Source organism: Ursus arctos, unplaced genomic scaffold, assembly GCF_023065955.2.
Source record: "Ursus arctos isolate Adak ecotype North America unplaced genomic scaffold, UrsArc2.0 scaffold_11, whole genome shotgun sequence".
Lineage (NCBI taxonomy): Eukaryota > Metazoa > Chordata > Mammalia > Carnivora > Ursidae > Ursus > Ursus arctos.
Genome location: NW_026622775.1, coordinates 15,664,857 through 15,689,844, shown reverse-complemented (window position 1 = coordinate 15,689,844; position 24,988 = coordinate 15,664,857). Strand labels below are relative to the sequence as shown.

Genomic DNA, 24,988 nt, shown 5'->3' with positions numbered 1-24,988 from the left:
CCTCTTGAATTGCTCCCATTGAATTATAACTGCAATTATTAATGAAAACCAGTTAACCAAAATATTTATCTTATAAGATATAATAAAGATTATTATATAATAAGCAAAATGCACTGAAAATGTACTTCTTATTGTGAAAAAAATGTGGTCTTTTTTTCCCAATTACTTAATGTATCTGTGGATGAATCCTATTGATTGCTTAAAGGAGGCCCGACTATTCCTATTTGTTCATGTGTATTGACATAGGCTCTGAGAAACCTTGTTCATATAAACAAGGAGCTAGGGATGAAAGGAGTTTTATAACATCAGTGTCACTTAATTCTTTGAACTCCTTTAGAGTTACATGCCAAAAATCACATTATGATCTATTATCAAAAATTATTTCTTTGATTAGGTCCCTATAATACTAAGAATTAGAAACCAATCAGAAATCTCTTGAGTTATGAAATGATTTATTAATTATTAGTCATTTGTTGTTAAAGGAAATTTACCAAAACTTCTCAAATGATATTAACTATATATTTTTTAACTTCCGTGTTTTAATATCGTGAAATACGAGTACAAAACATTGTATGAGTATGTGTTGTACTACATGGAGATGGAATAACACATTTGTGTTTTTATCAGAATCTCTATCACCTAATGCTAGCCACTGTACCAACAGCTTTCCATAGGGATTTTTCTATTCTTTCTATGAGGTTTTATCATGAATAAGAAAGCTCACAAATCTTTTCAACCACTGCAGATTTATATTTATTTTAATACTCTTGTTCAGCTGTTTTGGAGAACTGTTAAGAATAAAATTGCCTTAGCCAAGAGTTTTGAGTGGCTAAAGAATGTTGTTATTTCATTTGGCCAAGATCTTCCTTATGTTGGCATTGCAAAGACACTGTGCACTTCTGCAGGGTAAGAAAAAGCATTGCCTCAATAGCTCTCTTACTATTTAGGAAGGCAAATGACCATTTCTCGAACAGTACAGAATATCTTAATAGTTACTGGCTAAGCAGTAATTCAAGAAAATCCATTTATACAAGACAAATAACAGCAACAGAGAGCCATGAGGCCCCACATGTACTAAAGAAAACAAGTTTGGAAATATTTAAACTTACCTGTTTTTCCTACCTCTACACTGGTTTAACCACATCAAGTGAGTAACACCAGCCAATGAAGAAAAGTGTCCAGAATTCAGCTTCCATAGCATACTTAGCCATTTCAGCTAAGGCTTTTTTAATGACAAACAAAAAAAGATAATGAAAGTAGCATTTACTTTGTTGGAAATAAAAATAATAATAAAATCCTGCTAATTTAATAAAATATTTGAAACGAATTTTGTTTTTATAATAAAATGATGTTTATCTTTTTTTTAAAGTTTTAATTATTGTTCTTGCTGTTAAAAAAAAATCAGTCAAAGTCATGCCAACTTTAGGGATAAACTTTGGAGTATTTAAAATAACATATTTGGAAAACTGAACCACATTTTTAATTGCCAGCATTATGCTTTGTTCTTGGTAGATTCATCTGTATTTCTTCTTTTGACATCCCTATTCTAAGCTCTGGCCATATTCACTTCTGTCTGTGGTAGTAAACTAATCTCTAAGAAAGTCAAGGTCTTCCTCAAGAGACTTAAGATTCTTCCTGGCAGTTGATAAATTCTTTCCCAACAATGCCTGAGCTTCATCAATATCATATTCAAGCATTACATTAGCCCCCAACCACAGACACACTTTATCAGTAGGAGGAATTGAAGCTTTGCAATACAGGTTATCCGCCAGTAAGAATGTGTTCTCCAGTTGAACTGGTGGACTCTTTTTTCTTCTTCATGTATTTTAGAATTTCTAAAGTCTGCTTAATTTCAGGATTTTGACCTTTCAGGGTCCTTTTCTTTTGAGCAAGGTTGAGTTCCATAAACTTATACTTCTGGTAACTGTTCATCCAGCTACTGTAGCTGCAGTCTCATTCCCAAGCTGTTTCATGAAAGAATCTACATTTTCCACAAACATGGCCTCAGGAATCCCTATGTGGAGCTGCCGCCCATACCCTGCTGCCGCCCATACCCTGCAGCCGCTTCTCCTGAGCCACAACCGTCCTTAGCAGCCACCATCCTGGGGAAGCATTAACTATATATTTTTTTCACTTGAAACCACCTGGTACAGTCACAAGGGAAAATTAAAATATTTCTAATTTCAGCATATTTTCCATACAGTATGTTTGACAAAATGGTTTGTTATGTCATGTGATTTAAATATGCTTTGTCAAAATCTTAGACCTGCAGGTTAAACTTGCTTATTGAAAATGTCCACTTTGAACCTAATTACAAGATTAGGTTTCATTTGTTACCCCAGTTAGCCAAATCAGATTGACTTGCTGTTAAAGAAATAACAAGTCTTACATTTTTAATTCAAATGAATGTGTTCATATGCATTTTGAGGGATAATACCACTGAAAAATAAACCTTAAAGTAGTACTACAAGTAAAGACATTTAAGTCATATAGTCTAATACAATTTTTTTTCATTTTCATAATAATTTTTAAGCCAAGGAATAAGTTTTATGCTAGCTTTAATTATTAAATTTAGAAAAATGTAATGCAATGGTTAACCCAAATTATGTTATTTATAAAGCATGGAGCAAAATTAAAAAAGAGACAGAGAGAGAAACATGGTATATGTTTTATACTGGGTTCCCCCAGAAAGCAGAACCAAAGGCAGAGGCTTAAGAGCAAATGCTGGGTCAGGAAATAAAGAAGAAGAAAAACAGGGATGGAAATGAAAATGATATAAAAGTTGGCTAACCCTGATCAGTTGCTGTAAGAAATGTGTCTTGACCCTGATATTTCTAGCAGCATTATCAACAATAGCCAAAATATGGAAAGAGCCCAAATGTCCACTGACTGATGAATGGATAAAGAACAAGATGTGATATCTATATAAAATATATGTAATGGAATATTACTCAGCCATAAAAAAAGAAATCTTGACATTTGCAATGACGTGGATTCAGCTAGAGAGTATAATGTTAACTGAAATAAGTCAGTTAGAGAAAGACAAATACCTTATGATTTCATTCATATGTGGAATTTAAGAAACAAAACAAAAGAACATGGGGGAAAAGAAGAGAGGAAAACCAAGAAACAGACTCTTAACTTAGAGAACAAACTGATGGTTACCAGAGGGGTGGTGAGTTGGGGGATGGGTAAAATAGATGATGGGGATTAAGGAGGGCACTTGTGATGAACATAGGTGTTGTATATAACTGTCGAATCACTAAATTCTACACCTGAAACGAATAAAACACTGTATGTTACCTAACTGGAATTTAAAAACTTGAAAAAGAAAAAAAAAAAAGGAAGAAGGAAATGTGCCTTGGGACCATCCATCTGGAGGAGAAATGGGGAATAACTTCTCTTTCCTTCCAGGTAGTGACAACTAAGATTTTATTGTGGCTCTTCCAGATCCCAGTTTACCACACCAGGTCTCCACCGGTTTAAAAAAAAAAAAATGTGTCTGGGGCAGGATTTTCAGAATGATGAATTAAAGAGCTGAGCAGACCCTCTCCCCAGCCAAACAATGATTTAACTGGTAAAAATTATAAAAATCAATCATTCATAGTCCGGAAATTGTACTAAGGACACAGAGCAAATGAGCAAACATTCAAGAAAATATGGTAAATCTTGGGTCAGAACAATGAGAGGCTGGGACATCTGAACCATGGTCCACTCCTTTACGTACTCCCTCAGTTCCACATTATGGAAGCTCTACCTCTTCTTGGTTGGAATTTGCAAGCAAGAATAAGATTCCTTTCCCCCCAGCTCCAGGTCGGGGGCTATGATGACCACAAGAAGGGTAGGCAGGTGGTATTTCATCTTGCTCAGGCCCGTGCTACAGGAGCTCTATTACTGAAGTGCTAGAATAGCTCTACTTCTGCAGGGGTAGTAGACAGGGTCTCTCTTCCTAGATAGAGCCTCCCTTCAAGACAGAAACCCTACCCCAGGTATGGCAGGCTAAAAAGCCTAAGGCTCCAATTTACCCCATCCCCAGCTAGCTGGAAAGGAGGAGGTTCCAGGCTGGGAGGAGCAAGCTGAGAAGATCAGGGCCTGCCTGGACCCCAGTGAGTAGTCACTGGTAGCGGGTGAAGGCGGAGCAGTTTCCTGCCAGAGATCAAGTGCAGTGGCACATGGGTTCTGTCCAGGAGGAAAGGCAGACCACAAGGATAAAGGTGTCCACAGCTTTGTCTAAGCCTTTATTTGGAAGAGAGAGTGGAGAGCTCTATGCTTAAGGATGTTATTGAAAATAACTAAGATCTCGGTGGAGAACAATTAAGAGAAGGCTGCTTGTTCTCATACAAAATTACATAGCAGCCGGAAGTGTAATGAAAAGAACCAGGGAAAGAGGCAGTCAAGAAAGACTTCTTGAGATCATATACGTGTCTGGGGTCAGAAAGATGTGTACATATGCTGGGTTGCACCTACTCAGGAGCAGTCAAAGCAAGACACGCGGCAGACTTGAAATCATTCTCCAAGCTGCACGCAGGCTTATCAACACAGAGCTGATACAGATGCTGGAATTATCAGATGAAATTTTAAATAACTATGATTAATATCTCAAGGGGTCTAATGGAAACAGTAGACAACATTAAAGAAAATATGGGTGGTATAAAGAGAGGAGTGAGAACTCTAAGAAAGAATCAAAAAGAAACTAGAAATCCAGAACACTGTAACAGAAATGTGGAACGATTATGGCAGCATTATTTATAATAGCTAAAATATGTAAGCAACCCAAGTGCTGATCAATAGATGAGTGGATACAGAAGATGTGAAATATGGGTTCTTATATATATATTACTGAGCCATAAAAAAGAGTGAAATCTTGTCATTGCAACAATATGGTGGACCGAGAGAACATTATGCTAAATGAAATAAATCAGACAGAGAAAGACAAATACCATATGATATGACTCATATGTGGAATCTAAAAAACCCAACCAAACAAAAACCCCCAAAACAGAAACAGACTTATTTTTATGAGGAAATATGCAAACTAAAATTATAAATCTCCTAAATTTGACTTAAGTGTTCTATCATTTCTTTTTAGCAGAATCAAAATTCTAACTAACCAGGAAGGTAAGCAGCAGCAAAAGGTGCCCAACCTCTTGACTTAACTGACATAGGAAAAATAGATTTCAGTTAATGTACATATACTCAACGTTATTATGCTGGAATTAAAGTTTTTCTCTGTTTCAATCAAGTTTAAATGTTGGACATCCTACCATTGAATTATTGTTCTAAAATTGCTCAAATTTCTCAGCAATAAGTACAATTCTCGGCAGCAATTTTTTTGGCACCTCCTAAATAACGTCGAGGTCACAAATCAAAGTGTCAGCAATTTCATTAGGACAAAATATTATAATTTATTTACCTATTACTTTATACCAAGGATATAATTCTCTAATACACACTTTTATTAAACTCTAATCTTTTCTTTTCCATAAACTCCCACTTCAATAACATGTAAGTGAATTATTTCCCATCATACAGCTATTCTAAGCAGCCCACTGCTACTTTTTTCTCCAAGCTATAATGGTAATTCTTACAAAAAAACAACCAATTACAACATGATTCATCTCAGTTTATATAAGCTAATTGTGTCCCTAGCAGCAGACACAAATATTGGTTGATACTGAAATCAGCTTATGTGCTCTCAGGTCCAAAAATGTCTTGAAAGTCCCTCTCTTTTGAGTTGAGAAAGGAATCAGACTTGAGTAGAATTTGAATAAAAGAAAAACTTTAAAAGTATGTAAATATGGAGGTTACATAAGATTCCATATCATTTTAGTCTCTTTAAAGAGCATGTTTTTAATATTCGGGAAAAGAAAGCTAGAATGGTGAAGCTAGGATGGGGACCCTGAGCAGCGTAGACATGAAGAACAGAACTGGGTAGGGGATTTCCCATGGAACAGACACACGCAATGGGTTTTGGTTTTTTTTTAAGATTGCATTTATTTATTTATTTATTTATTTATTTATTTATTTAAGAGAGAGAAAGAGAAAGCACGCAAATGGAAGAGGGGGAGGAGCAGAGGGAGAAGGAGAGAAGCAGGCTCCACACTCAGCTCAGAGCCCTACACGAGGCTCGATCCCTCGACCCTGAGATCATGACCTGAGCAGAAACCAAAAGTCAGGCGCTCAACCAACTGAGCCAGCCAGGCACCCCCACACACAGTGGTTTTAAAGTGTTTTACAAACATGAACCTACTATAAAAATTAAGTTCCTTTCAAAAGCAGTGATGTTGATTTTTTTTTACAGTGTGTAAATACCATTACATCCCTTCAGTAACCAATTCCAGCTAGAAATATAACAGAAAATAGGACACCATTAACAAAACCAGCAAGAACTAGGAATTAATTAAAGAATGTATAAGCCTTTATGAATAAAATATTTAAGGATATAAAAGATCTGATTAAGTGGAGAGATAGCTGTGCTCATGTTTCAGTTTTGCCTAGTATGAATTATATTAGTTATATAAATTCAAGTCAATAAAATTGAATTCCCTCCCAATAAATTCAATTCAAATAAGAGTAACTCGACAAACTTCTAAATTTTATATTGATGAATAGAAGCCTAAATACCTAAATCAATTTAAATAAACAAGAGGAAAGCACAGGGGCATGTCTTACCAGATATGAAGACTAAATCAAAGCTTTACTCGTAAAAACAGTATGAGCCGGAGCAAGAATAAATAAGCCAGTGAAACAGAACAGATAGTGTGTGTGTGTGTGTGTGTGTGTGTGTGTGTGTGTGTGTAAATTAATATATGAAATTCACACCCCAAAACAATGGAAAAGTGAAAGCACTTATTATCAGGGGTATTAGAATAATTGGCTCAGTAGATAAAGAAATATACAACTGTATCCCTCCCTTATCCATATAAATAATAGACTATAAGTAAACAACAGCACTAATGGAAGAAAATATAGGAGAATATATTTGTGATATATGGTTGCGGACAAGCTTCCTAAACAGGATCCTAAAGGCTAACGGTAAGATGAGAAATAGATGTTGACTACACTGAAATTAAAGAAGAAATTAACAATTGCTATTCAGGGTAAGACACCACAGGTAACATTAGTAGACAGGTGACTAAGAAAAGTATTTGCAGTATTTGAAACCAATGAATCATTAATAGCAAAAACAAAACAAAGGGATGTAAAAACAAAGTGAAGGTATAATTGAAATTGGGATATAATTGAAAAAATGGGCATAGGACATGAATAAGCATTCACAACAAAGGAAGCCCAATACATACTAAAAGATTCCCAAATTCACTAGCAACCAGAGAAGTGGAAATTTTAACAATGTCATGTTAAACTATCACGTTACTTAAACTATAAAAATGAAGGAATCCAAGGTTTGGTGAGTCATAGAGCACTGCCGGTAGGAGTTCCATTCTGGAAATTCTATGAACATGCTCAAAATAGTTAGGTTTCGATCACTTAGATCACTAAGATCCAGTGATCCCATCCTGATATATCCTAAAGAGATCTTTTTAAGAATCCGCGATTGGGGGGCGCCTGGGTGGCACAGCGGTTAAGCGTCTGCCTTCGGCTCAGAGCGTAATCCCGGCATTGTGGGATCGAGCCCCACATCAGGCTCCTCCGCTATGAGTCTGCTTCTTCCTCTCCCACTACCCCTGCTTGTGTTCCCTCTCTCGCTGGCTGTCTCTCTCTCTGTCAAATAAATAAATAAAATCTTAAAAAAAAAAAAAAAAAAGAGTCCGCGATGGGCTATTTTGGAAGATTGTGGCATTGTTAGTGATCAGGGGGAGCTGGAGGCTAGAGGAATGCACATATAAAATACGAGGCACACCTTGTACTAATACACACCAAATAGAAGTTCTATTTATGGGGACGCCTGGGTGGCTTAGTCGGTTAAGCGTTTACCTTCAGCTTGGGTCATGATCTCGGAGTCCTGGGATCGAGTCCCGCAAGGGGCTCCTTGCTCAGCGGGGAGCCTGCTTCTCCCCCGTCTGCTGCTCCCCTTGCTTGTGTTCTCTCTCTTTCTCTGTCTCTCTCTCTCTCCGATAAATAAATAAATAAATAAATAAATAAATAAATAAATAAATAAATAAAATCTTAAAAAAGAGAAGTTATATTTATGTACAGCAACTCGATAGGTATCAAAAATAATAAAAAGTTAAGGAAAGAATAGGATTTCTAGCACAATGCATAACACTGCATCTAGTACCACATATTTTACGATGAATACGTAGTCAGGAACTTTTATCCTTGTACTTGTTTTTAACTAGAATGGGAACCTAAGGTAAGAGAAGAATATGACATATCCATAAGGATATGGACAGATACTGATAATGTACTAAGAACTGAGGAGGAAGACTAGCTCAACTCTGTCCTCTAGGCACCTGAAAGGGAAGAAAATTCAATAAATACTACAAATGCACAAGTAGACATAGGAATAGTCCATTCTTATGTGTAAGAGTTACACTGCTCATCTAATAATAATTTCAGGCTGGTCCATGAGCTCTAGCAGGCCTATTACAACAACCAAGCAAGAAAATTACTTCATTTTAAAAATGAAATTTGGCTTCCTAGTACTATTTTTGTAAATACTATCCTAGGTGATTCTTCTCACACTTAGTTGCATAGTTTTCAAAAGAGAATGACAAGGTTTTTGCTCAAGATCTCTGAAAAACAAGCCGCTCTGGTACCATCTTTGCTGGAGGGATTTTAAATCTAGTTCTTGACCCAGTTGAGGGTATTGTGTATGGGTGACATCAACCAGATAAGGATTGCACTGAATGACCTCCAAGGCCCCTGTAACTCTAAACATCTGACACTTTTGCTCTTCCTCCCGTAAGTTTCAGCCTGTACTGTATTGCTTTATGCTCCAGTGAGAAAAATAATAAAATTTTTAAAAAGCTCAATTGGATGTTTTTTCTGAATAGAACTAAAATGTATTGAAATCAGACATCCTTTAGACAGCAATGAAAGAGTTTTCTAAAGCAGTAATTAATATACATGAGTGTGAGACTAAAGTGGTGAATTTTTCAATCCTGAGAACAACTGGAGACCTTATTTTCAAAATCTATTCTTGCTCAATTGTGGCATATTCTTGTTAAAGAAAAATATACAACTTTTATCAACTCCTGTTTTATTTTTAATACCTTCGATAGAACTGCAAACTATGATTCCATTTAGAACCATGCGTTTCAAGAACGATGACATCGAGAACTATAGTAAACAGTTGGAAACATTTGCCTCACAAAACTCTGACTCATCTCTGATTAGAAATGAGATGCCAGAGAGGTGAAAGGAGAGGAAGCAGAAAAAGGAAAGCAAAAGAGAAAAAAGAGGAAGAGCATACGATATTACAACCCTGCAATCCAGCACATAAAAGACCTGTCAATCTATTTTCTCATTTCAATGAGGAGAAGCCCAGCACCCTTTGTCATCCCACGTATGAATAGAAACGTCAGGAAAAGTGCCTCAAGACACGGTCCCAGATCAAATTTGAGAGGAAACTCATCAAAGACAAGGAACGCTGAGCTGTTGGTATTTGCCACATGTATCCCAAAGACCTGACTGATCTTTTTTTCTCTGCAAAGGTGCAGAAAGCTATTACATACAACACCAAAGAAATACGGTTGGACTTAACAGAGCCAGTGTGTAAATATGTAAGAATATTTCTCCCAAGAAAAGCACAGAAAACAAATGAGATAGTTGCTGGGCTGAGTTTTCATTTTCCGAAAAAGGAGTCTGTCCCCTCAGTATGGAACACCAATAGCTGAGTCCATGACTGTCTCCAGAACAGGCAAACACAGGGGCTTACTGTGTTGACTGCACCTTGCTTTGCTGAGAAAGGGACGTTGAGAATGAGAAAATGTTGATGCAACAGGAAGAATGTAACATAGATGCTAAAGGTTTCATACTTTCTTTCTTGTCTGGAGAAAGCTTTACATGCTTCCAAAACTTGATTGCATAGTTATAAGGGCTTATGAAGTGCTGCCTTTCCAATAATTCATCCCCAATCTCCAATTCCTGAACTGCCCGTATTTCAGGGCTTATCTTCAGGGCTCATGAGAGAAAGACCTTGGTACAACTTTATGAAAGAAGGATAATCCTAGATCTTCTGGTGGCAATATGGTTGGAACTGTGACTTACTTAGAGAAAAGCCAAGAGACAAACTGAAGCCCCAAGGTGACCTCAGATTCAGGGCTCTTCCCCAGGGAGCTAGAGCACGTTTATAGGTTTAAAAGTGTCTGTGTATCATTTCCCTGCGATCACATAAACTGGTAGCCGAGCAGAAAATACTGACAGTGATGATGACACAAAACTTCTTTGCTCTGCCTTTTCCTTCCCTCCGCCCTTCCGGAACTTCCACTCTCCTGCCCTAAACTCCACATTCTGCCTGCGAAGATGGTTTAAGTTTCAGGGAGAGTGCTGATAAAATCATTTCTGCGCACCACTTCCCCTCCAGCTGCAGAAAGTTCTATGGCCCCACGTATGCGGCCTCTCCCAGTCTCTCTCTTTATTTCGTTGGAATCCACTGGGATTGTCGTAAGCTTTTCCTCCACATCAATCATATGTTTTTCCGCCTTGTCTATACCATGCACTGCTGTCCCTAATCTATTTTTTGTCTTTTAAAACCATTTTATTTTATGTATCCGTAGCACAAAATCAGTTTTGCCGTGTGTTTGAATATACCACATTACTTTTGAAAGCTTTGTGCCCCGCCCCCCGCCATGGTCTATTTTGAAAAAAATTCAAACCTATGGAAAAGTTGAATAGTAAAGTTAGTACTCATTTATCTTTCAACCTGATTTACCCATTGTTAACATTTTGCCACATTCTCTTTATCTCACAGGACACTTCATTCTAAATACTTCAGTAAGTCCTATGAATAAGTACATTCTGCTATATAATCCTAATACCATTATTCTACCCAAGACACTTAACACTAACATAATATTTTTATCTAATAGGCCGTTCAATATTCAATTTTCTCCAGTTGTCCCCAGAATGTGCCTTCTACTTGTTTTTTGTTTTGTTTTGTTTTTGCTTTTGTTTTTGATCGATCCAATGTCCAACAAGGTCATATACTGCATTTGGTTATCATAACTCTTCAATCATCTTTAATATAGAGTTCCCCAACCTTTTAGTTTGCTTTTAACAACTGGCATTTTGGAAAGCTTATTTTATTGTTGTTTGTCCCATAATCTGGATTTATCTGATTGTTTCCTTGTGTTTAGATTCAGCTTAAACATTCCGGCAAGAGCATAGCACAGGTAATGTCATGTCTTTTCAAGTACATCAAAATTAGATGCAAAAAAATATCTGTTGCATTGTTGATGAGGCCAAGTTTCAACTCTTGGTTGTAATGGTGTCCTCCACATTTCTCCATCATAAAACTATATCTTTTTTCTCTCTTTGTAATGAATAATTAATCTGTGGTGTGAGATTTGAAAACTGGGTGGATGTCCTGTTTTCTAATAACTTTTTATCTATAGGTTTGAGCATTTGTTAATGATCTCCACCTATGTCAATTGGTTGCAAATGGTGATTTTCCTACTTATCATTTTTGCTACATTTATTAGCTTGTATTCTCTTAAAGATAAGGGATTTCCCTTTCTTCTCTCCTTTCCTTCCTACTTTTGAGCAAATAATGAATCATGGAACATTGCATCAAAAACTGGGGATGTACTGTATGGTGACTAATATAACAAAATAAAAATTATTTAAAAAAAAGAAAAAAAGAAAGATAATCCCAGAAATCATGTACACTTAAAAAAAAAAAGACCACCATGCATTTATAACTTTTTATTCAATGTGTCATAATTCTAATATCATTATTTAATTTGATGCCCAGAGAGTCCTGAGTTTAGTGGGAACTCCTTTAAGCTGGATCCTGTCAGCTTTTGAGCACTTTCTTGCTTTGTTAGTAATGAAAAAATATTCTAGACTTGCCTTGTACTTTTTCTGTCCCAGATCTGAAATTCATTTCTCCAAGGAGCCCTGCTTCCTTTTAATGGAGTTCGGTATTTTAAAAACCAAGATCTAGGAACTAGATGTACTCATTGCTACTGAAGTATTCTTGCTTCTAGGTCATTTCAGTGGCTAGAGATAGAAAATAAACATACCATACTGACACTTGTGCCTATTGTACCAGTGCTTAGGTGGGCACTGACAAAGCCTGGTTGACATTAACTGGCCAAGTCATTTTGTCTACTTGGTTGTCTCCCATAGTGGACGCTCTCCGGTAGGCATTAAGATGTGATATAAAAATCCTCACACCTTGTGTGCTCTTCCATATGTCCATCCATATGCCTCTATCCCAGGCCTCCTTTTCACTGATCTTGACCAAGCCATTGCCCATGAGACCTTTGCCCATTGAGATAAGCTTTTCCTCAACACTGCCAAGATCACTCCTGAATGAACTATAGTGCAGCTGACTTGCTCGTCAATTTGCACCCACAATATAGAGCTGACCCATCTACAAACCAAGGTCAGACTTTTTCCATCTCCTTCACCTAAGACAGGACACAAATGCAACACTGGTGTATATCATGGGAATCTGGGTTACCTGCCCATGCAGCTTGCTTTGTGCCCTCTGGCCATCATTGTGCCCAAATCTGGATGTATCACTTCTGTCTTATGAGAGATTTTTGCTGGCTATTCAATCTTAGAAGTTTGTGACTTCTCACGAGAAGCAATTCTAGAGGCATGGTGACTTGGTTTCCCCAGGGTTAGGCATTCCATCTTGACAGGGCCCAAGTAGCATGTCAGATACATAATTTTCTGCAATCAGTGGCATAGCCTTGCTGCAGAAGCTCCTGCTCCGATTTCCTTGCTAGGGCTTGCTACGAACTCAACACAGCAGCCTTTCCTACTACTGAAGTACTCACACCACAGGTTCTGTAGATCCTGTGGTCCCAGGGGCAGAACTGCTTCCATAGCAGCTTGGACCTATTGCAGAGCCCTTTTCTTACTCTGGGCTCCATTCAAAGCTGGCAGCCATTCTTCACCCAGTATATGAGCCAGAGATTGTCGCCTCTAGAAACCAAAGCTTACCAACTAATAGACTTCCTTCTTCATGGTAGGGAGTATAAGAGGCAGTAATTTGTTTTTTCCTTTTGAGGGGCTATCCCAACACAACCCTGACTACTGAAACTTTAAGTATTTTACAGATGTAACATGTCCCTGAAACTCTGCGGGGTTTATCTTCCACCCTCTGCAACACATGTGTCTCACTAAGGCCTCCAACACACCAACCAGTTCTTGTTTATGTGGCCTTATCAACATAAGGTCATCAATGTAATGAATTAGCACGATATTCTTTGGAATGTCTAGATGGTCTGGATGGCTTCAAGCTATATTACGACAGAGGATAAGAAAGCTGACAGAGATCTGGGACAAAACTGTTCTGTGCCATCCTTTATCGTGACTGGGATAGAAAGGAATGTATTCACTAAATCGGGGGCTGCATACCACACACCTATTAATTAATCTTCTCTAACAAAGATGCCACAGCTGGCATGGTGGCTGTGATCAGGGGTACTCATTGGTTGAGCTTGTTTATGGTTATTCTCCAGGATTCATCCAGTTTCTTCAGGGGCCAGACTAGTGAATGAAATGGATAGAGCCCACCACTGCAGCATCCTTTACAGTTCTAAGAGCAGCACTAATTCCTGCTGCCCCGGGAAGGCATTACTATACTGTATAACCATTATCTTGGTGGTTATGTGGGGAGGTAGTTTAGAGGCTTCCATTTGGTATTGTCTCCTGTTACTTTACTGACCAAGAAGCCAAAGTGAAGGTTATACTAACTGCCAAGTATATCAATCTCAATTCAGGGGCAGGGGAAATAAACAATGGGTATGGAAATGGACTCGGAGAACCCAACGTAAGCCTGGGCGTGACTCACCTAAACACTGGATCCATCAGTCCTTGAACGTCTGGATATTTCCTTTACCTTGATGCATAATTACCCATGTAAGTGGCCGTAAGTCTCTTCGGGGAAGGACTAGGAAAATCACCACCCATGTTTACTTGTCATGGTGTTGCAGAGTTCTTCCTTCCAGGGATCCTGCCACTTCTTCAGTCAATGAATTTTTCATCTGAAAGCTGGCTCAGGTGCAGAACTGGGCAAGGAATCACAGTGCTTACCCCTCGGTCCTCTATCCTTCATTGCTTCTGCTGATATAAGCTAAATAGTGCCCATGTTGGCTGCCAATCCACTTTACCCCTGGGGAAGTTGTATATCACTAATAATCTCTGTAACTTTGAGTGGTTCTGATCCCCTTAGATTCCCCTCTGATCTTGCTGGTCATTACAATAATTGCTGTCCACTGGCTTCTGGCACTTACATGCCACCCCAAGCCTTCTATTATTTTGGGATTCTATTATTGCCATTTCTATCAGTAAACCAAGTAACAGACTCTCTTCCCATCAGCCCTGACTCCATTTGAAATTTTTATTGATGTTGGTGTCCCTCTCACCAGTTTGTTTTCACAGCCTTAGTAAATGGTATGTCTTCTGGGCCTCCCCATGGAATATAATCATCTGTGGAGTCTTCTCATCATAGTGGTATATCCATTCAACCACACTTCCTTTCCTGAGCTTTTTAATCCCTTCCTCTGCTGTCTACCACAGCAACACTGGTGTTCGGTGTGGGCCATGAGGTGGGCATCAGGTGGGGCAGGCCATTTCCATGCCTTGAGGAGTCATTCTAGGAAGAAGTTCAGACCATCTTCTGGGGTCCTTGCAAGGCTAATAAGTACTTATCTTGGTAGAGCGCTCTCAAGTCAATAAACTCTTCCCTTGATCAGCACCTTCAGAATCCCATCAATGCATATTCCCTCAGCCCCCAGTACCTGTTAACACAGTCTTGTGGTTGCTCTAGGATATGGTTTCTTTCCTCCCTTATCAGGCCTACCTCATTCCTAGCCATATTGTTTTTGGTTTTGGTTTTTTTTTTTTTTTCCCCCTGGAATTCTGGAATTCTGGCTGTTATTTTGTGATTTAACCCAAATCATATGCCTAAAAAGTCTAGAAGAGAGAGGTGGGGGCAAATCTTGAGGCAGGCATTTGTTGCCTTGTAGGAAAGAGGCCTCTATGATTATCTTCCAGACTGGTTGGAGTACTCACTTCTATTTTTTTTTTAAGATTTTTTTTATTTATTTGAGAGAGAGCAAGCGATAACAAGCAGGGGGAGATGCAGAGGGAGAGGGAGAAGCAAGCTCCCCTCTGAGCAGAGAGCCTGATGTGGAACTCAATCCCAGGACCCTGGGATCATGACCTGAGCTGAAGGCACTTAACTGACTGAGCCACCCAGGTGCCCTGGAGTCCTCACTTGTAATAGGGAGGAGTGGGACACTGCTACAGGCTAAGAAGTTCAGGGGAATCTGGGGAGTCAAAATGTTTAGAAGCATCAGTCCACCATCTCCATCCCTGAGTCAGTTGCCCAGTTTTTCCCCACCAGAGTGCTGACCTTAGCATAACTGACCTGACATTGTTGCACCTTAACTTTATCCTCAACTTCCTCTGCTCTCCCAGTAAAGGAGATGAGCTTATTTGTATATAAACAAAGAGAGAAGACTTTTGACTTCCAGAAAGCTTTTTTTTTTTTTTAAGATTTATTTATTTCTCCCAGCAAGAGAATGAAAGAGAGGTGGGGGGCATAGGGAGAGAATCTCAGGCAGGCTCCACACTCAATGCAGGGCCCCACGTGGGGCTTGATCCCACAACCTATGAGATCATGTCCTGAGCCAAAACCAAGAGTCTGATGCCTAAGCCACTGAGTCACCCAGGCACCCCAAGAAGCCTTTGTAATTGTCTACTAACTGGCCCTCAGCTGTTCACTGTCTTTCTGCAAGGCCTCAGCAGAGTTTGGCAATACTGCCATTTCCTGTACACTTCTCAGACAGGAGATACAGAGCACCAATTAGTGCATTTCCTTGCACTTGTATACCCTTCCAACTCATCGCCAGTGAACAATTGGGCCACTACCTTGTGCCAGGGGCTGCTGTGCTCCACCTGCTACCCGTGATTACCTTATTACCAGCCAGGTGATGAGTAATCCAGCTCTTGGCTGCAACTATGGCAGGCTGGCTTCTTCAGAAACACGCCGAGCTGGAGTTTGGGGTGCAAGGTGTTTATTAGAGATCAATATCTGTGAAGAGAAGAGAAACAGGATTTAGGAAAAGGGAGAAGGCAAACTGTGATGCAGGCCAAACAAAGCCTCAGCCAACCTGGCGAGAGCTCTGGAATATTATCCAGCATTGGCCTACAGGCCCCTGCTTCATTCAGTCACAGGATGTGGTCGCCCCAGGAAGGGTGTGACTTTGCAGGAGGTGGTTCATCTGCAGCTGAGGCCAGCCCTCAAGAAGCTGACAGCTGCAGGCTGCCTGCTGCCTGCACTTCCCACAGCTGGGCAGCCCAGGCTTCCTTAACAGAGGAGCCGGGTAGCAGATTTCAATATCTATCCCGTCGTTTTAATTTTACGTTTGGTATTATTTAAAATATTTACATAGTATAAATGTCAAAGTTATGTGAAAAGCTATACTCAAGGAAGTCTCATTTCTATCTCTATCTCTTCCACTCCATAGGAAAACATTTTTCTAGTTCCTGCTATTTTTTTGCCTGCATTATTTTTTTGCAAAAACAAGCAAATATGTGCGTGCGTGGATGGGCACACACACACACACAGAATCTTATTTCCCCTTCCTTCTTATTTAGAAATTAGCAATCTATTTATATTATTTCCCCTTGTTTTTTCATTTAACAAAATAATCCCATAAATCATTCCATATCAGTACAAAGAAATTTTCCTTTTTTTTTTTTTTTTTTTAACAGCTGCTCAGAACTCTACTGTGTGCATATACTTGAGTTTACTAACTGATCTTCTATGGATAAGCCTTAGGATGCTGCCAATATTTTGCTATTACAAATAATGCTACAAAGGAGACTTTTTTGTGTTTTTCATATTTATGAAGGTACCTCTTTTAGGTAAATTCCTTTAATTGAGGCTGCTTGATCAAGCTCCAGAGATATTTGAGAGTGCTTGTTTTCACACAGCCTTACCACAAAGTGCGTTGTCAATTCTTGGAATATTTGCCCATCTGATAGTTAAGAAACCTAATTTTATTTCTAGATCCATAAAAGTTTGTTGTCTTTCCTCACTTAACCTGTTGCTTCTCATCTCTTCTGTGGATTCTTATTTTGTGGAATCTACAAGATCTAAGGTAACCTGGCCACTCCCTACCTTTTTGTCCCCATTGCCTATCACTCTTCCACCAATACCCCCACTCCACTTCCGCTGCATTCCATGACACTGGCCTTCTTTCTGTTCCCCAAACCCTCTGTATCAGCCAGCGTTCTGTAGAGGAACAGAACCAACAGGATGTATTTCTTGGCAGCAACTATTGTAGGCTGGGTTCTTCAGAAGCAGATATTGAAATAGAGTGTGTGTGTGTATCTGTGTGTGTGTGTGTGTGTGTGTGTGTGTGTGTATCTCAGTCCACGTATATTTTAAGGAATTGGCTCATGCAGGGTGGAGCTGAGACGTCTGAAATCCATAGGGCAGGCAGAGAACTTAAGCAGGAGTTCATACTGCAGTCTTGAGGCAGAATTTTTCCCTCTTCTCCAGGAAACCTGTTTTGGCTCTTAAGATCTTCCAACAGATTGGATGAGGCCCACCCACATTATCTGGGGTAATCTCCTTTTACTTAAAGTCAGCTAATTGTAGATGTTAATTACATCTACCAAATACCTGCACAGGAACAGCTAGGCTAGTTTTGATAAATAACTGGGCATTACAGCCTAGCCAACTGCCACATAACTTACTATCATACCTCTCAATTTCTTCTTGCGTTCCCTGTGTCTTCAGCTTAAAATCTCCACTATCTATTCCTAGAATGCACGGCTTCTTCTTATCATTCAGGTCCATATCTGAAAAACATTTGTCAAATGAGAGAAACCACGAATCCCCCAACTCACTCGTTTCTAGTGCCATGGAAAACAGCAGACTCTGGTGCCAGGCCTGCCCCGGCGGACTCCCCGCGGTGCTGGGTAGGCACTCAAGGCCTCAGGTCTTTTCTCGGGCTTATTTCACCTGCCTCCTTAACCTTCCTTTCACCTATTAAGACGAAATCCATCCTTTAGACTTCACACTACTTCTGGGAGTGGAGACCGGGTTTGGCATCTGACTGTGACTCATCTTATCAGGATCTTCTTGCCTGGAAGCCATTTGTGACATGAGGCTCTTTCCTTTCCCACGTTGGCTTGCTGCTGGGTGAATTTTGAGCTGGTATTCAATGAGAGCGGGGTCTTCTTTGATTGCCGCAGCCCCACAACCTAGCATGGTATCTGTCACATCATTGGAAATTAATATTTGCTGTCTGCCTTAGGCTAATTTTTTAATTCACTTCATTAGATAATAGAGGAAAGAGATTTTGTGATCCTGCTTTGTCCTACCACTTTATCCCTAGATTACTTCTGTAGCAGAAAATGTTATTTTTAAGTCCTAGCAATAACTAGAATCATTTTTTTATACTAAGGGCCAAAATTATTTTTAAATTCATTTCAGGGGCGCCTGGGTGGCACAGTGGTTAAGCCTCTGCCTCTGGCTCAGGGCGTGATCCCGGCGTTATGGGATCGAGCCCCACATCAGTCTCCTCTGCTATGAGCCTGCTTCTTCCTCTCCCACTCCCCCTGCTTGTGTTCCCTCTCTCGCTGGCTGTCTATCTCTGTCGAATAAATAAAAATAAAAATAAATCTTAAAAAAAAATAAATTCATTTCACACCAGAAATTAACCCTATTGTAATACACAAGATAATAATTTGCACACAGTTCTCACAACGTGCTGTAGACGTGATTGAGGAGTCAGACTGACTAATCCCAACTCTGCTGTCTTTCAGCTTTGTGACTATGGGTACGTTACTAGCTTCTCTAAGGCTCAGTGTCATGGTCTGTACCATGCTAAATGAGAATATCTAACTCATGGGGTTATTGGAATGATGAAACTGTTACATAAAGCGCTTTGCATAGAGCAGGGGATCCTTACCTTTCAGCCTGACCTTATAAAGTGCTTCTCAGAATATGTTTTGAGAAACATAAAACAAAACACATAGAACTACAAAGGAAATAAATATATTAAGCATACTTATCAAAATATATTTTAAAAGACAAATTTAGAACATATACGCTTCCTTATTAACACATCAAATAGCAAGATTTAGTAGCAAGGTCAAATAATTACTTTAATTTTATTATAGTAAAATATACATTGTTTTGTAATTTTGTTTTTTCTTATTGTAATTTTAAAGCAGTGATGAATAAATATTATTTGGAGCTACCTATAGCAACTGTAATATAATATAAAAGTATCTGTGATTTCTTTTTTTAAAAAGATTTTATTTATTTATTTGAGAGAGAGAGAGAGAGCACGAGCAGTGAAGAGGGGTAGAAGAAAAGGGAGAAGCAGACTCCCCACTGAGTAGAGAGCCCAATGCCAGATTCGATCCCAGGACCCTGTGATCATGACCTGAGCCAAAGGCAGACGCTTAACCAACTGAGCCACCAAGGCACCCATAGCTGTGATTTCTATTGGAGACAAATTCATATGTACAGTGATGCTTTTCTGGCTTGTTCCCTATATTAATAACTAAAGAAATTAATAAATTTCAGTTAGAGATACTAAAATAAAATGTATTCTTCCCACCCATGTTTATGAATCCCAGATTAAGAATCCCAGTTTGTAGAAGTGATGATTATTATGAGCTTATGCTTCAGGTTTTAGGGTCCCTCACCATCATTATTTTTTAAAAATCTATGAAGAGCCTAATTGTATCTAGTGCTTTGCATGACTGTTTTACATAGACCCATTCCCTTATTTCCTGGAATTAAGAACCTGAGACAGTTAGATATGGACATAGAACAGAATAAAATCATTAAACCAATACATGACTCAGTAAGTCGTCAATCCAAAGACAAGTGCCTTTATAAGGATGGAGTAGGAGGAGTACATGTTAGGGTCGGAGGGGACAGGTTCTCATTCAGACCGGAAAGGGTTCCAGGAAGCAGTTAGGGATGAGAGTAAGGCAGTCAGGCTTATCTAAGAGCAGAGCAAAGTCCTTTCTCTGTCAAAATGAACTGACGGTTGTTGGCAGATAGGACTGAAGAGAATGCAAAAGCATTAATCACCCACCGCCCTTTTCTTAACACATCTGGGTATCTAAGATTCTCTTGGATTTGCACAGTCTTGCCATTTGAGAAGAGAATGGCATCCCCAGAGTGCTGTCATCTAGATACAGCACTCCTCAAGATAGTATCAGAATTCCAGGAACTCTCTTTAGATTTCCCTTCACATCTTTTCTCTGCACAAGATACCTTTCCTGTTTCCTAGAAGCCACAGTGATTCATTCACTGAGTGACTCCTATGTGCCTAGAACTATTCTAGACAATGGGGATTCATCACTGAAGAACCAAAAATGCCTTTGGTAATAGGTGGAGATAGCATAACCGTGAAAAATAGCAAACTAGTGAAAACCAAAAAGATACTGTGCCATTCTGCAGACTAGTGAACATTCGTGATACACAAAGAGTGTTCATTGCCCATATCTCCCGATAAAAGTGCCAAAATCGTGGTGCTGGTCTGAGGCAGATCCGAACTGTAGGTGATTCAGACCTGCACTAAATATGGCCATTCCCATCTTAGCCCAGCTGCTAAGTGCTGAGAATCCTGAGATAGAGCTGATACTGGTTGGTTTGTACTAGCACGGTGAAGGAATGCTAAAAATGTTGAAAAACTTTGGTAAAATGTTGGTAAATAGCTAGCTAATGTCCTGAGCCTCCTGCATGGCCCCTACCCTTGCCCTGGCCGCCCCTGGAATCCTCAGGAGCTCCCCACAGTCCAATGATCAAATAATTAATACCTGGTCTGGCAGGCAGCCTAGACACCCCCACTTGGGCAGTAGGGCTCGGGTCCCTGCTAACTATCAAGTTGTATGCCAGATTAATCATCAAATGTATTTAATATCACCTCAAACCAAAATTATCTGTCAATGGAGGCCACAGGGAAAAGGACAGGCTGAAGTTCAAAGATGTGTTGAAGGAATGGCAACTTTGCTGTGAATCTACTTCTGGTCAGGAGAAAAAGCATCAAGAGGACCTCAGCAGTATTTAGTGGCTCTCTTGTTTTCAGAGATAGAAATTTAGCTTGTAAGTAACTGACCAGTATGAGGTATTAGGTAATTACTATACTGAGGGCATATTTGTAATTATCTAATTGGCTTTCTTGTTGTTAACTTTAAGGGATACCTGAGGTGACCATTGGAAACTCGCCTGTGGGTGGAGTTTAGCTCATGCCTGATTTCATCCTTCACTCTCCTTATCCTTGATTCCTTCTCCTCGAGGTTCTTGGTTTTGTTTCAGCTATAGTATCTGGTTGTTTATGTCTATCCTCCATGAGATGATAGCTGTCTAGGTCTGTTGCATGGCTGTGCCCTGGCATCTTCTTTTACCCTCATCCTAGGAATTCCTCCCAGTGTTCTCCTAATATACATTGTTTTCTATTTCCTATGCTTTCCACTTGCTTGGTTTATTTTCTTTTTTGGTGTAGTACATGCCATAGAGTCTTTCTGAAAAGGGTATAACAAGTGAATGCTTTCTGAGATCTCACATTTCTGAAAATTGCCATTTGAATTTCATAATTACTTTTTTCCTATGGTGAGTGTCCCTCAATTAAAAATTTCTCCTACCTCACCTTAATGTACATAAGATTTCCAAATATAGCATTTCCAAATGCTATATTCCATAAGATTCAATGTTATGTTCACATTGTTCATTCAACTGAATGTTTGTTTCCAGTATTAAAAATAAAAAAAATTAAATCATTTGAACATTAAATCATGTATTCCCCCCTGGAATTCTGATAATCAGCATATATTCCAATACACATAAATTTCATTTTCCCTACCCCATGTTAGCTCACTGATTCTCCAACCCATTCATCCCAACGTCCTGTTTAACTGAATGAAGTGACACTATTCCTCTGTAACACCCACCCATGGCTTCCGTAGTTTTGTTGTTTTGGTTGACCAGCTTCCTAAAATCATTCTTATTTAGGAAGAATCCAACGGCCGGTGAGAAACAGCCTAATTTCTTATTATAAAAACGGATGGAGGGGTAGGTATTTCTCTCTTCATTGTCCTGACAGCCAGAGCCTGGACAGCCGACACAAAAGTGTCTAATTGGATGCTTCTGCCTAGAACTCTGGATCTTAAAGAATTGACTTGAAGGTAGAGGGTCAGTAAAAGAGTTCCGGGTGGTTGCTATGGAGTCTAGAAGCCAGTGTCTGGTGGAAAGTGCTGAGAGGCAGCAGTGTCAGAGGTGAAGTCCCAAGCAGCCATGACTGGGGCTGATCTTGGCTTTGTCTTATCATGTTTAGGACCTGTACGGTCTTGTTGTTCAGCTTTCTTGTTGATACTATGAGCACTTCTTACCTGTTTCAATAATTCTTTTCTGCTGTTCAAGTTAACTGGAGTTGATTTCTGGTGCAATGAAAAATCTTAAGTACAGTCTCTAATTTCAGAGCTTCTCTCAATCTCCACAGACATATTGTGGTTCAAAAGCCTAGGAAGAATAATTGAATGCAAGAAGATATTGACAGTACAATTCTTGAGAAGATTTTTATCATACTGATGTAGAAATAATGTAACAAAACTCTTCTTCAAAGATACAAGTGATATCTGGGACATTCTGCAGTCCATCCAGGTGCAAACTAAGCTGGGATCAGAGCAGAAAGAGAATCTTTATTGGGTTAGTGTACAGCAGCTCCCACTTCTGGAGAAAAAGGAAAATGAAGTCATTAAATTAATGTGATTTTTTTTTCTAATCACAGTGGTAGTTTGTTAAAATAAAAACTGGATTGAAATGATTTTTATATATTGCAAACATGATAGATTGCATCAGACACAGTTGGTTGAGGTATCTATCTATCTATATAACCTCTTCCCCTTCTTTGATTGATATATTTTGGGTGTTGTGGCTGATTAACAGTTATCCTACAATAATGCTTACCTCCTTCTTCCAAGTGGATAGAATTCAGCAGTGCCCTTGGCCACCCAGAATAAAGACTGCATTTCCCAGACTCCTTTGTGTGGCCATGTGACTAAGTTCTGGCCAACTGGATATAAACAAAGAGTTACTTAGAAACTTCCAAGAATGTTCCTTAAAGGACAGCTGGCATGCTGTTCACCCCATCTTCTTTATTTCTTTTTTCAATCTGCAGCCTGGAATGTAGATGTGGTTGTTGATATCTTGGACCAGGAGGACAAGGATCATACCCTGAAAATAGCATACTGTTCCGCTGAAAGGAACAGAGCCACTGCTGTGGTAGATTGGTCTGCAAAAGTGAACCCAACTATTCTACTCCCTGAATCCAGTATCCCTGCAATGTGACTTTGCAGCTATGCTCATCAAGAAATGGAGTGTATTACCTGAAGAAGTTAGAAAAAGAACAACAAACAAAATGCAAAACCAGTAGAAGAAAGGAAATAATAAAGATTAGAACAGAAATTGATGATATATAAACAAAACAAAACAACAAAAACAATAGACCAGATCAATGACACAAATTCTGGTTTTTTGAAAAGATCAACAAAATTGGGGGCACCTGGGTGGCTCAGTCAGTTAAGCATCTGACTGTAGATCTCAGCTCAGGTCTTGATCTCAGGGTAGTGAGTTTAAGTCCCATGTTAAAAAAGAACGAAAGAAAAAAAGAAAAGATCAACAAAATTAATAAACCTCTAGCCAGACTTATGAGAGAGAGAGAGAGAAGACTCAAACAAAATCACCAATGAAAGAGAAAAAATAACCAACACCAGAAAAATATAAACAATTGTAAGAAAATATTATGAAAACTATATGACAACAAATTAAACAACCTAGAAGAAATGGATAAATTCCTAGAAATATATAATTTCCCAAAACTGAAGCAGGAAGAAATAGAAAATTTGAACAAACCAATTACCAGCAAGGATATGGAATTGGTAATCAAAAAACTTCCAACAAACAAAAGTCCAGAACCATATGGCTTCACAGGCAAATTCTACCAAATATTTAAAGAAGAGTTAATACCTATTCTACTAAACTATCCCAAAAAATAGAAGGAAAACTTCCAAGTTCATTCTATGAGGCCAACATTACCCTAATACCAAAACCAGATAAAGATACCATTGAAAAAGAGAACTACAGGCCAATATCTCTGATGAACATAGATGTAAAAATCCTCAACAAAACACTAGCAAACAGAATCCAACAATACGTTAAAAAAAATCATTCACCACAATCAAGTGGGACTTATTCCCAGGATCCAAGGGTGGTTCAATATTTGCAAAGAAATCAACATGATACATCACATCAATAAGAAAAAGGTTAAACCCCATATGATCATCTTAATAGATGCCAATCATTTGACAAAGTACAGCATCCATTCATGATAAAAACCCTCAACAAAGTAGGTTTAAAGGAAACATACCCCAACACAATAAAGGCCATATATGAAAAACCCACAGTGAACATCATATTCAATGAGGAAAAACTGAGAGCTTTTCCCCTAAGGTCAGGAAGAAGACAGGATGTCTACTCTAACCACTTTTATTCAACGTAGTACTGGAAGTCCTGGCCACACCAATCAGACAAGAAAAAAATAACAGGCATCCAAATCAGTAAGAAAGAAGTAAAACTTTCACTATTTGCAGATGACGTGATACTATATATAGAAAACCTGAAAGACTGCACCAAAAAACTACCAGAACTGATGAATGAATTCAGTAAAGTCACAGGATCCAAAAATCAATGTGTAGAAATCTGCTGCATCTCTATACACTAATAATGAAACATCAGAGAGAGAAATTAAGAAAACAATCCCTTTTACAATTGTACCAAACAGAATAAGACACCTAGGAATAAACCTAC

The 24,988-nt window shown here is 38.9% G+C and overlaps 1 pseudogene; it reads right to left on the bottom strand.

The window, feature by feature from the left end:
* Positions 1-1,426: 1,426 nt before the first annotated feature.
* On the bottom strand, positions 1,427-2,101 carry LOC113255464 (prefoldin subunit 3-like; annotated as a pseudogene).
* Positions 2,102-24,988: the final 22,887 nt, after the last annotated feature.